We start from the raw sequence: 11,524 nt of genomic DNA, 5'->3' as shown, positions 1-11,524 counted from the left end.
GTTAGAATGGCTCAGTCAAAGTCCAAACCTGAATCCAATTGAGAATCTGTGGCAAGACTTGAAAATTGCTGTTCACAGACGCTCTCCATCCAATCGGACAGAGCTTGAGTTATTTTTCAAAGAAGAATGGGCAAAAATTTCACTCTCTAGATGTGTCTAGGAACACATTTAGCCCTTTGATTGCCCCTTCCTTGCCAGTGTCATTAATACAGTTACAGTTCATATTATTTAGCACTGATCACTGTATTGGTGTCACTGGTTTCCAAAAAAGTTGCTAAAGTGTCAGTTAGTGTCCAATTTGTTGGGTGCAATGTTGCAGTCCCGCTAAAGGTCGCTGATCACCGCCATTACTAGTAAAAAATGAATAAATAAAAATTCCATAAAAATATCCCATAATTATATATGTAGCAATGCATAATGGCTTAAATTGAACAAGAAATTCAATTTTTTTTTTTACTTTTTTTATTGGATGTGTTTTATAGCAGAATTTATTTTCAAAATTGTTGGTCTTTTTTTGTTTTTAGTGCAAAAAATAAAAACTGCAGAGGTGATCAAATACCACCAAAAGTAAGCTCTATTTGTGGGAAAAAAGAACATCACTTGTATTTGTGTACAGCATTGCCGCGCAATTGTCAGTTAAAGTAACGCAGTGCCGTATCGCAAAACATGGCCTGGTCATGGAAACCTTCCCGGGCTGAGGTGGTTACTGTATTTATTGGCGTATAACACTCACCTTTTAACCCTGAAAATTGGGTGCAGATAGAGTGTGTGTGTTTTACGCCAATACTTAAAGTGGTGTTGCCACCAAAAAATAAAAAATTGTTTAAAATTCTTTAAAAAAAAATAAAATAATTTGAATTTTTTTTTTTTAACTTACCTCTAAATGCCTGTTGCTAGGGGGTCCCTCGTAGTCTGCCTTCTTCATTGCCCAGGCTGGTGACATCCCTTCCCCTCGCACCGCACAGTCATCTGAGACCTGTCACGTGTCGCAGATGACTGTGCAACGTATCACAGCATCCTGCGGATGCACAGTGGGTGCCCGGTTGTGAAGCCACAGCCGGGTGCCCACAGTAAGAATGACGGTGCCGCGAGCGGAGCGGGGAACGAGGGGGGCTTCGTTCCCCCGCATCGCTGGACCCTGGGACAGGTAAGTGTCCGAATATTAAAAGTCAGCAGCTGCAGTATTTGTAGCTGCTGACTTTTAATTTTTTTTTTTTTTTAGGGGGCACCCCACTTTAAATTTTAGCTGCCTCGGTGGGGACAGGGAGGGGGGCGGGACGTGCGCCGTCAGATTACATACAGTGAGAATCTCCTGTTTACTTGGCGGCCTCTGTAATAGGATGTCCCGTCTCCTGGGCCGCCATCGGACCACTGTTCTGTCTATCATAGGAGATTCTCACTGTATGTAATCTGTTGGTGCTCATCCCGACCCCCTCCCTGTTCCCTCTAGGCTGCAGGTGGGCATCAATCAGACTGCACTGAGGGCAATGGTGAGGCTTCTGCATTGAAGGCAATGGTGAGGCTGCTGCATTGATGGCAATGGTGAGGCTACAGCATTAATGGCAATGGTGAGACTGATGCATAGATGGCAATGGTGAGGTTGTAGCATTAATCGCAATGGTGAGGCTGCTACATTGATGGCACTTGTGATGCTGCATTGATGTTGACTGATGTGGCTGCATTGATGGCACTTGTGAGGCTGCAGATGGGCATTGATCAGGCTGCATTGATGGCAATGGTGACCATTTGCTTCAAAGTTCCTTATTTACATTTTTTTTTCCTGAAACTTCCCTCTTAAAGCAAATGTGCGTGTTATACACCTATAAATACGGTAATTAAATCCCCTAGGGACACCCAGGTAACCAGAACTAGTGTTCCCATTGGAAGATTTCCCCTCTATTACTTTTCTGAGACAATACAAAATGTTGTATTTTCTTTTACTTTCACTTTCAATGATCATGGTAAACAGGACAAATAGAGACAGTGAATCTCCCTAACACAGCCACAGAAAGCATACCTTCCAACTTTTTAGGATGGGAATGAGGGACACCTATCAACAAAAGTATGCAGGGCATAGAACACACCCCTTGCCATGCCCCCTTAAAGGAGACTTGTATAAAATAAACATGATTGGTTAAACCCACAAGTGCTTTTTTACCACTGCTATTCCTTTATATTGGCTTTTGGAATTTACAAATGCAGCAATTTAGAAATCAGATGAAAGGTTTAGCTCTGGGAAACACTTTTTGATAGTGTAGTGCATTTTATATACGTTTATATGGATCGGACCAAAATTAGGGACAAATGAGAATGAATGAGGGACAGGGGGACATTGCTCCAAATCAGGGACAGTCCCTCCAAATCAGGGACAGCCCCTCCAAATCAGGGACAGTTGGGAGCTATGAGAAAGCAATAAAAAACTTTCCAATCTGTCCAAAACTGAAAAAATGTCGTTTAGTTATACAGTAATTTAAATGAAATTGTATAATGTGTTTTTGGCAAATTAATTTACTTTTAGTACAGTAATGTTCAATTTTTAAATTTGATTTTTTTTTTAAAAACTACCAAAAAAACAAAAACAAAAACTGTAAAGTGTAAAGTGTAAATTCGGGTGTAGCTGTGGATGGTAGCCAATAAGCTTCAAGCTTTGACAATAAAACCTGGAAGCTGATTGGTTTCTATGCAGAGCTGCACCCGGATTTTGTACTCTTCAGCTTAAATAAATCAACCCCAAAGTGTATTTGTGGCAGTACTGCAAGGAATGAAAGATCATTTAATAAAATGAAGATCAAATAGGACAGCTTTGATGATTGCGTATCCAGAAAGAAAAGCTGGCCATGCACCCTGCAATTTTCACAAAGTAATAGGTTTCAGCATTGCTTTTGATAATTGTGAAGGAACGAACATAAAGGAAGGTTTCACAGCAATAAAAGTAAGTGGCTAACTGTATTCAGTAAAAAAGCTCTCCGGAGAAAAATAGATCAATTTGAGTTTTGAACTCGCATCCCTGGTGATTGCAGTAAGTTCTCTGTAAGATTGCAGTCAATTCTCTGGTGCTTTTAAGAAAAGCCAAGCATGAACAGCCAGTGTTCTGAGCAAAGAGCCCCACAAGCCATTATAATGATGCCTCTGTCAGAGGTGTAGATGCTGTGAGTAGCATTGTAGAAGAGAGTGTGGCACAGATAGATATAGGTGAAAGTCACTTGTTGAATGGATTGGAAGCAAACAAAACTAAAACATTAAGTAAGAGAAAAATGGCAATTGAAAAGAATGCAGAAATGAACCACCTGGCCTTTTCAGACACCTTTTGTTTACAAAACGTCAAAAATCTGTATTTTATGCTAGAAAATTACTTAGAACCCCCAAATGTTATATATTTTTTAAAGCAGAGGCCCTAGAGAATAAAATAGTGGGCGTTGCAATTTTTTATGTCACAGTATTTGCGCAGTGTTTTTTCAAACTGATATTTTTAAATTTAAATACACTTTAATGAATTTTATTGCACTAAAACACAATATAGTACCCAATTATTTGGTAAACTATAAAAGATGATGTTACACTGAATAAATAGATACCAAACATTTCAAGCTTTAAAATTACGCATGCCCGTGCAACAGCGTCAAACTACGTACATTTTATTATCCACAAGCGTCACTTTTTGTTTACAAACTATTTATTTTGCTGTATAAAAAAAACAATACAAATGACCCGAAGTGTCGGCATCTTACAAAAAATGCAGAAACAAAAGTAAGAAGCTTCCAAGAAAAACAATCGATTCAGTATACATTTAACAGCCATATGGCTATATCTTCCTCGCAGAATAAGGTAAGAATACAAAAAAAAGCTTGTCATACAGTATATAACAAAAATTAAACAGAAAAAAATAATAGCACAATATATGGTTATATCCTTTAAAAAGTAATAATAGAATAAAGAATGAGATGACTTCCAGGCAATCCATTTGGCATCAAAAAGGTGCATTGTATCAAGCATATGGTGAATAAGTTCCATAAGCATTACAGAATCCACTCTATCAATAATAAAAGAAAATGGAACTACCATGGCTTTCCACTGAAGGGCTATTGCCCAAATCGTTGTGACACAGACTGTGTGGCTAAGGCACTCTTCTTGGCATGAGGCCCCCGGAACAGAGTTGAAAAGTAAACACATAGAGGATACCATAAGCATAGCTCCCAACTGTACCTGATTTGGAAGGACTGTCCCTGATTTGGAACAAAGTCCCTCTGTCCCTCATTCCTCCTCATTTGTCCCTCATTTTGGTCTGACCTATATAGTTGTATAAAAATGTACCTTTTAGCTTTCAAAAAGTGTTTCTCAGTGCTAAGCCTTTCATCAAATTTCTAAAATTGCTGCATCTGTAAATTTCAAAAGCCAATATAAAGGAATATTAGTGGTAAAAAAAAGCACTTGTGGGTTTAACTAATAATTTTTTTGTATAATACTCCTTTAAGGGGGGGGCGTGTCAAGGTGGTGTGTCCTATGCCTAAATATTTTTCCTAATAGGTGTTCCTCGTTCCCAACTCAAAAAGTTGGGAGGTATGCATAAGTGACACTTTAAAAGTCTTTACAGGTTACTACTTTAAATTTACACAGGGGGTTCGGTGGTACAATTGTTAGTTTGCGGTGATACCTCACAATACGATTGCTGTTTAAGTAAGCATGTGGGACTGATGCGTGTGTTTCCCTTTGTCTCTGGGCACGAGGGGACGGGGTGTCTTACATTTTTTTATTTATTTTTTACATTTTTACACTGTCAATTTTTTTTAAAATCACTTTTATTGTTATCACAGGGAATGTAACTATCCCCTGTGATATCAAGAGCCAGTAACAGGTCCTCTTTACTGAGGACCTGTTACTGGCTCTTGCATTATATCAGAGGGGGGCGCGGTCACCCGTACATCACTGGGGAAGCCTGGGTTTCCCCTTGCGTCAGAGGGGGGCGGGGTCAGGTGATGGGTGACCCCCTCCTCTTCAGCTAAAACCTGTCAGGCTGCCGGGATTCCCGCAGTGTCTCCGGTGGAGACAGGATGCATGTGCTGTGCTGGACCATCGGGAGAGAGCACCTATCGCTGGACCCCGGAGAAGAGATCAGGCATCGCTGGACCCCGGAGAAGAGATCGCTGGATAGCAAGAGTGGATTACCACCGCTGGAATCTTTTTTTTTTTTTAATAAAGGACCTTTCCCAATGGTGTGTGTGTGTGTTTTTTAACAATTTTTTACGCTTTCTTTGTGATATGGTAGGGGTACTTTTGTACCCCCTTACCATTTCAAATGGGGGGGCCGGCATCTGGCAGTCCCCTTGTTAAAGGGGGCTTCCAGATTCTGATAAGTCCCCCGCCCACAGACCCCCACAACCACTGGCCAGTGTTGTGGGGGATGAGGCCCTTGTCCCCATCAACATGGAGACATGGTGCTTTGAGGGGTCACAGAGACCCAAAGCATCCTCCCAGTGTTGAGGGCATGTGGCCTGGTACGGTTCAGGAGGGGGGGCACTCTCTCGTCCTCCCCTCTTTTCCTGTGGCCTGCCAGGTTGCGTGCTCGGATAAAAGGTCTGGTATGGATTTTTGGGGGGAACTCCGCAACATTTTTTTTTTAATTTGGTGTGGAGTTCCCCTTAAAATCCATACCAGACCTGAAGGGCCTGGTGATTGAATTTGGGGGGAACACCGCACTTTTTTTTTTTATCAATGACTTTCAATGACTGTTCTCTGTATTACGGGGAGCCGACAATTGATTATAGCCACGACTGCTTTTAAATTACTTTTTTTCCTGCAGAAATTACACTTTGTGCAGGGACAGTTCTAAGCATGGAAACATACACCCATTTACAGGCATACTATACACAGCCACCAGGTACAAAATTTAAAGGAATATTACACTTTTATTGTTTCACTTTAATCATTATTAAAATCACTGCTCCTGAAAAAACTGCCATTTTTAAAACTTTTTTTTTTGCATTGATACATGTCCCCTGGGGCACGAGCCAGGTCCCCAAACACTTTTTAGGACAATAACTTGCATATTAGCCTTTAAAATTAGCATTTTTTATTTTGAACGTTGGAGTCCCATAGACTTTAATAGGGTTCTAAAGTTTAGGTCTGTTTGCAGGTTCTGGAGCGAACCGAACCAGGGGGTGTTCGGATCATCCTTACCTAGTACTAACCCTATCAGCCAGGCTAACGCTAAAGCTTACCCTAACATAAGTCCTTCATTTGTAAACAAAGTCACGTGATTACCATTTCAGCTGTGTCATGGTGTCAATATGTACCACATCCTTACAGCTAGGAGCACTGCACGTTCCTAGGTTTAATTTCACCTCGCAGTGCCAAATGGCAGAATTAGAAGCCAACTTCAGTGAAATTTCAGCAAAAATATAAATCACTCATTCATCCCTAATACTCATATATTCTTAGCACTTTGTTACTGTACATCCGCAGAGCTCACACTTACGGTTGTCATTTATTCAGTCATAATCAAAAATCAACAATCGTACTTGCACAATTCATAGTAAGTATAATGGAATTAGTATTCCCAAATACTGCATTTAAGGTATTAGAAGGGCCGGGCTGCTAAAAGCAATACATAAAAATACAGAGAGCTGTAATTACAGTTCAAAGCAGGAGCACTTAAGGTGCCATTTAGAGAATACCTGCTCATCTACGTATTACCTATGAAAACATTTCAGAGTGCAGAAATCTTACTAATGGAATTGCTTATAAGCAGCAGAATGAAGATAAGGAGAGATGCAATATGTTGGGGGCTGTTAGGGCTTCGAACTGTAGAATTGACAGGTGAAGGAGATTTGCTTATAATCAATAGTGTTTACTACTATTACTAGCATAAAAAGGATTGCCTTCATCAGGAAGCAGAAGTGCGCAAGAGTGCAAGGAAGATCAAAAAAAACCAAGGCGGCCATTCACTGCTTAGTGCTTGTAAGCAAGCCTCCCAATTCAAGCATTGTTTGTATCAAAAGCAAGGTATGCGATCACTTCGGGTTATCCGATGAGAATATAGCATGCTTATTTTTACAAATACGTTTTTTTTGTACTTATAGGAAAACCTATTTTTCTGTAAGCAACTATTGTTCTTTTTTTCTATGGAGGGAATGAGTACTCACTGCAGGTAGAGTTATCACTTATCAATGAAGTGCAGAGATTGCTGTAAGTCCTAAAAACAGTGCATCATCAGATGGCCACATATTTTAAAAGGTCCCTTTACAACTCAACCTAAATGGCAGATACTTTCTAACCATTAATTACCAAATCTATATTTATGGGATTTATTCAAGTGTGCCAGAGTCAGGAGTGAGATTATTGATGATATATTGGGTGCACTGGTGAGAAGTGCTGTGCTTGGAACAAGCAGGGTTGGTGCCTTGACAAAGAACAAGAAAGCACAAGAAGACTAGCTGTGACATATGCATTGCACACTCTGTGCATGTTCAGTAGACCCCTGGTTAGAGGCGCCACTGGATTCACCCGAAAGTCTGTTGGTGTGTCAATGAGGGGCAAGCATAATTAAGCACCCCTGGAAGAACTGAGCATTGGAAAAGGTCACGACAAAACCCACCAAGGGGTCTGTTTGGTGACAGCATAGATAAAAGACTTTGCATGCATCTTGATTCCGATATAATGTGTAATGTTGTCCATACATGTAAAAATAATTGGTTATATACTTCATAGTTTAATGTTTCCTTTTAAACAAAAGAGTTTGAAAAAAGAGAGGAAAAGATTCATAATATTTTCTGTTAATTTAATTTGTTTGTTCATTTATTTATGAAAACAATGATTTATTGATCACACTGACCATTTAATGCAATCAGTTTCTGAAAGATGCTATTTTTTTATTAAAATTATGATTTTATTGAACAACTGTCTTGTTACATGTATGGTCAGCATAAGCCTGGCAGGTGAGCTCTTCTGGTGCTTCTAGGGAGTAATGAGGAGTAATGAGGAGCTCCTTATGTATACAGTATAGAAATGGAAGCTGCTTCTAAGAGTATTAAACTGTACAGAACCATCTATTGGGAAATTACATTGCATTAATATACAATGAGGTTGATATACTAAAACTGGAGAGTGCAAAATCTGGTGCAGCTCTGCATAGAAACTGTAGCACCCACTAGCGTTGCTAGAGTGCTAGTGTTAGGATTGTTTTTGGTAAGTATAGGTACATTTCTGCATTTATGTGTTTTTCTGGGTAGAGTTTAAGTGACTCAGGTAGGCTGGATAACTCAGCAGCAGCATCTCTGATGACTCCCCTGCTTACTGGAAACTTGGAGAAGATTCCAGAAGCAGTTTAAAGGGATCTAGGAGGAGCTGTCATGAGTATTCTGAGGGCCCTGACCAGTCCCCAACAGATGGGTTGACAGGGGGCAGGCCCCCTCAAATACTCAGGGTCAACTCAGCTGGGGGCAGTGTGAGTTTGGGTGGAAGATGGAGATGGTTGTTAGGCTGTCGGAGGCCGTTGAGAGTACCCCCCCAGTCTGGGGGGAGGGGATAAACTCAGGCCTGGGCTCGGTTGCGGAAGGGACCCCTTCTCGTAACACACAGAGATATCCTGACCAGGAGGCATGGGAGCAAGGAGAGGACAGCAGGAGGACACTGCAAATTTTCCATGGAGGAAGACAGCCAAGAGGGCTGGTGAGTGTTGCAGTCAGAGGACAGAGGCATGCCTGAAGTGTCTGGGTGTAAGCAGTCTGGGATGGATGCAGAGCCAGTCTGGGAGGACTGTGGAGAAGTAGCCAGGTGGGCTAGTAAAAGGGGCAGCTGCAGCCAGGGGGCTGGCAGTGCCTGAAGAGGTGGTACTGGGAGTAGAAGCCACAGGAATAGGACAGCTAGAACCAAAGACCTCTCATTTTGCTACACTACTAAAGGGGCCCGCGCCCCCTGCCTGCAAAGGGCATTCACTTCTGACTGAGACTGTGTTGGAACTATCAGTGCTAGCTAGTGCTGGGAGATGTAGTTCTACAAGCAAGTCTGGGCTGCAGGTAAAAGAGGAAAAGTGTATATATAATGGATATATATATAGTTGTCCCTGAAAGTTTCTTTGCTGATTAACTGAGCAGTCCATAAGAACCTTATCCCCATCCAAGTTTAATTCCCCCCCCCCCACCCCCAACAAAAAACAAAAACCAAAAACAAAGCTGCATGGACTGATTCTTGTCTCCAGAGTGAGTAGAAAATTCATGTGCCTGGCTGTGCGGGGTGGGAGAAACCCATATTCACCAGCGGCTCCTGCGGGGGGTAGCACTACAAAACCAGTTAGCTTCAAGGTTTTTTTTGTCAAAGCTTTATTGAACAAGCTGAAGTTAGAAGCTGAGTGGCACCATTTTTCACTCTCCAGTTTTAGTAAATCAACCCCAATATGTGTCCTATGTTTCCTACATAGGGCTGCAAAACACCTTTGGGGAGTTTCAGCTTCTTGTCTTGTGCCAAACTCATGTGTCTTATTTGTTATGTAACCCTTTAGTTATTATGGACCTAACTGCCTGTCATTCTCATTGAGACATCTGGCTGGCTATGGCTGCCCACTGAAATTAGACAACAGTCTTTTGATTCGGCCATTTTTGATAACTACTGTTTTTCTAAGACAGTGTCAGGGGGGTGTGCAACATGTCATTCCTATCTAACTCTGTTTCTAAAAAAAAAAAAACATTAAGAACAAAAAAATTAGAACAAACAAGCTAAAGCTCTCCTCATAACTCTCCTCATATTTACCTTTCCACCAGGCAAGTCCTCATCTTGTTCAGATCAAGAGGGACATTTATCATCCTACATTCCTGTGTCCACTGTCACACGCTATCTTTTTAGCTGTCACTGGGAAAAAAAAACATAGGGACTAGGTACTGGACACTGAGAAGTGTTGGATGCTAAAGATTTCACCAGAGAATGTAGCGCTTGAAGTGAACAAAGTGAGAGATATTAGTAGTCTTTTACAGACTACAATTTTTTTGGAAACAACAGAGTTGCTTAAAGGTGGCCATTTTTATGTAGGAACCTGTTGAACTGTACAGATGATTGAGGGTTCACATCCCCTCTCCACCATCGGCTGTTCAAGTAAAAAGTAATTCAGTATATGCTCAGTAAAACTGAATGTCATACAATTTGAATTTTAAATCTGAAAACTTTTAAAGGTCATACTGAAACAGCTCCCAGGTTTAGTTCTAGCATTACTATGCCTGAAAGGTTATGCTTTAGGTCAACCATTCTCATCTAGGTTCCTGCAGAGGTTGCTAGGGGTTTGTTTAGTTGTGGCTGGCTGACCTTCCATTTGATGGGACTTGCATAGTTTCAGGACCAAGAACACAGGGCAAAGCTAGCAGAATGACACCAATTTTCTTTTTTTATTTAAATTTGCTTTAGTTGGGGTTCCTTTGAGACCTGAAAATAAATATAGGGTTCCTCTGGGCTAAACAAGTTTAGAATAGCTAATGTAGATTGTCTAGCAATGTAAAAAAACAGTAGGATAGTTCTAATACTAAATTCTAAGGGATATGGGAAATCTTGATTTATACTGCATTGAAGGGAGGGGTCAGAAAGAAATTTTAATTTCAACTAAAATGCCCTTTAAGAAAATTAAATGGCTTAGAATACAGTATATTTTTAATGAGCAAAGTTATACAGTGGACTTTCAGCAGGCAATCAATTAAAATACAAACTTGATGCCACCACTCATCACCCGTTGCCTTTTATTCATTGTTGTCACTTTTTTTCATATAAATTCTTTATTTAACACTGAAAGGAGTACAGTACAATTAAGAAAGTATAATTGGACACAAGAATGTATAAAGGTATTATAAGTTTGAGTCATAGGAGAAGCAATGAACAAAATGATGAAAATACTGTTCATAAAATCAGCACAAATTTTTTCCAACAACATATAACAGAGTTTGTAAACTTATAGTAATTAATACAATTCAAGGATAAACAGAACAGGTAGTGGTGGGTAAGGGAAAAGGGTATTGAGGGAATCGAATAAGCTATTCTCTACTCTCTGTGGTGGAGGGAATGGCAGAAAAAGACTGCCATAATGGGGGAGTAGGGGGATGTGGCAGGGAAATAAAAAAAGGGGGTAGCTGTGTGAGAGGAGGGGGGAGGGGACAGAACAAAGGTGAAGACAAGGAGGAGAAAGAGGTATAAGGAAATTACTGAAACTGTATTTATGGCTGTTGAATAATTGTCTTTTAATGATCTTTAGGCTGGCCATAGACAGTGTGTATCTCGGTCGATTCAGCAGGAACCGTCTGAGATTCGATCAATCAACTTGGGTACAGCCAGCCTGCTAGATTAACTTGTGATTATCACTAATGGCTGCTGTAGCCACTAGTGATAATCACTGTTTTCTCCCGGGGGTAGCTTTCCCCACCCACTGGGAGCAGACCCTTGGTTGCAAGATAGACATTTTCACTGTCTATGGCCTGCCTTAGATATGTATACTGACCGATAAAACCAGGTGTTACGGAATTTCAGAGCACCACCCTTGAGAGATAGTGAGGTCTTC

This window comes from Lithobates pipiens, unplaced genomic scaffold (genome assembly GCF_037356315.1).
Source record: "Lithobates pipiens isolate NorthernLeopardFrog02 unplaced genomic scaffold, aLitPip1_a1.2 Scaffold_16, whole genome shotgun sequence".
In the NCBI taxonomy this organism is placed as follows: domain Eukaryota; kingdom Metazoa; phylum Chordata; class Amphibia; order Anura; family Ranidae; genus Lithobates; species Lithobates pipiens.
This window is presented reverse-complemented; position numbering follows the sequence as displayed.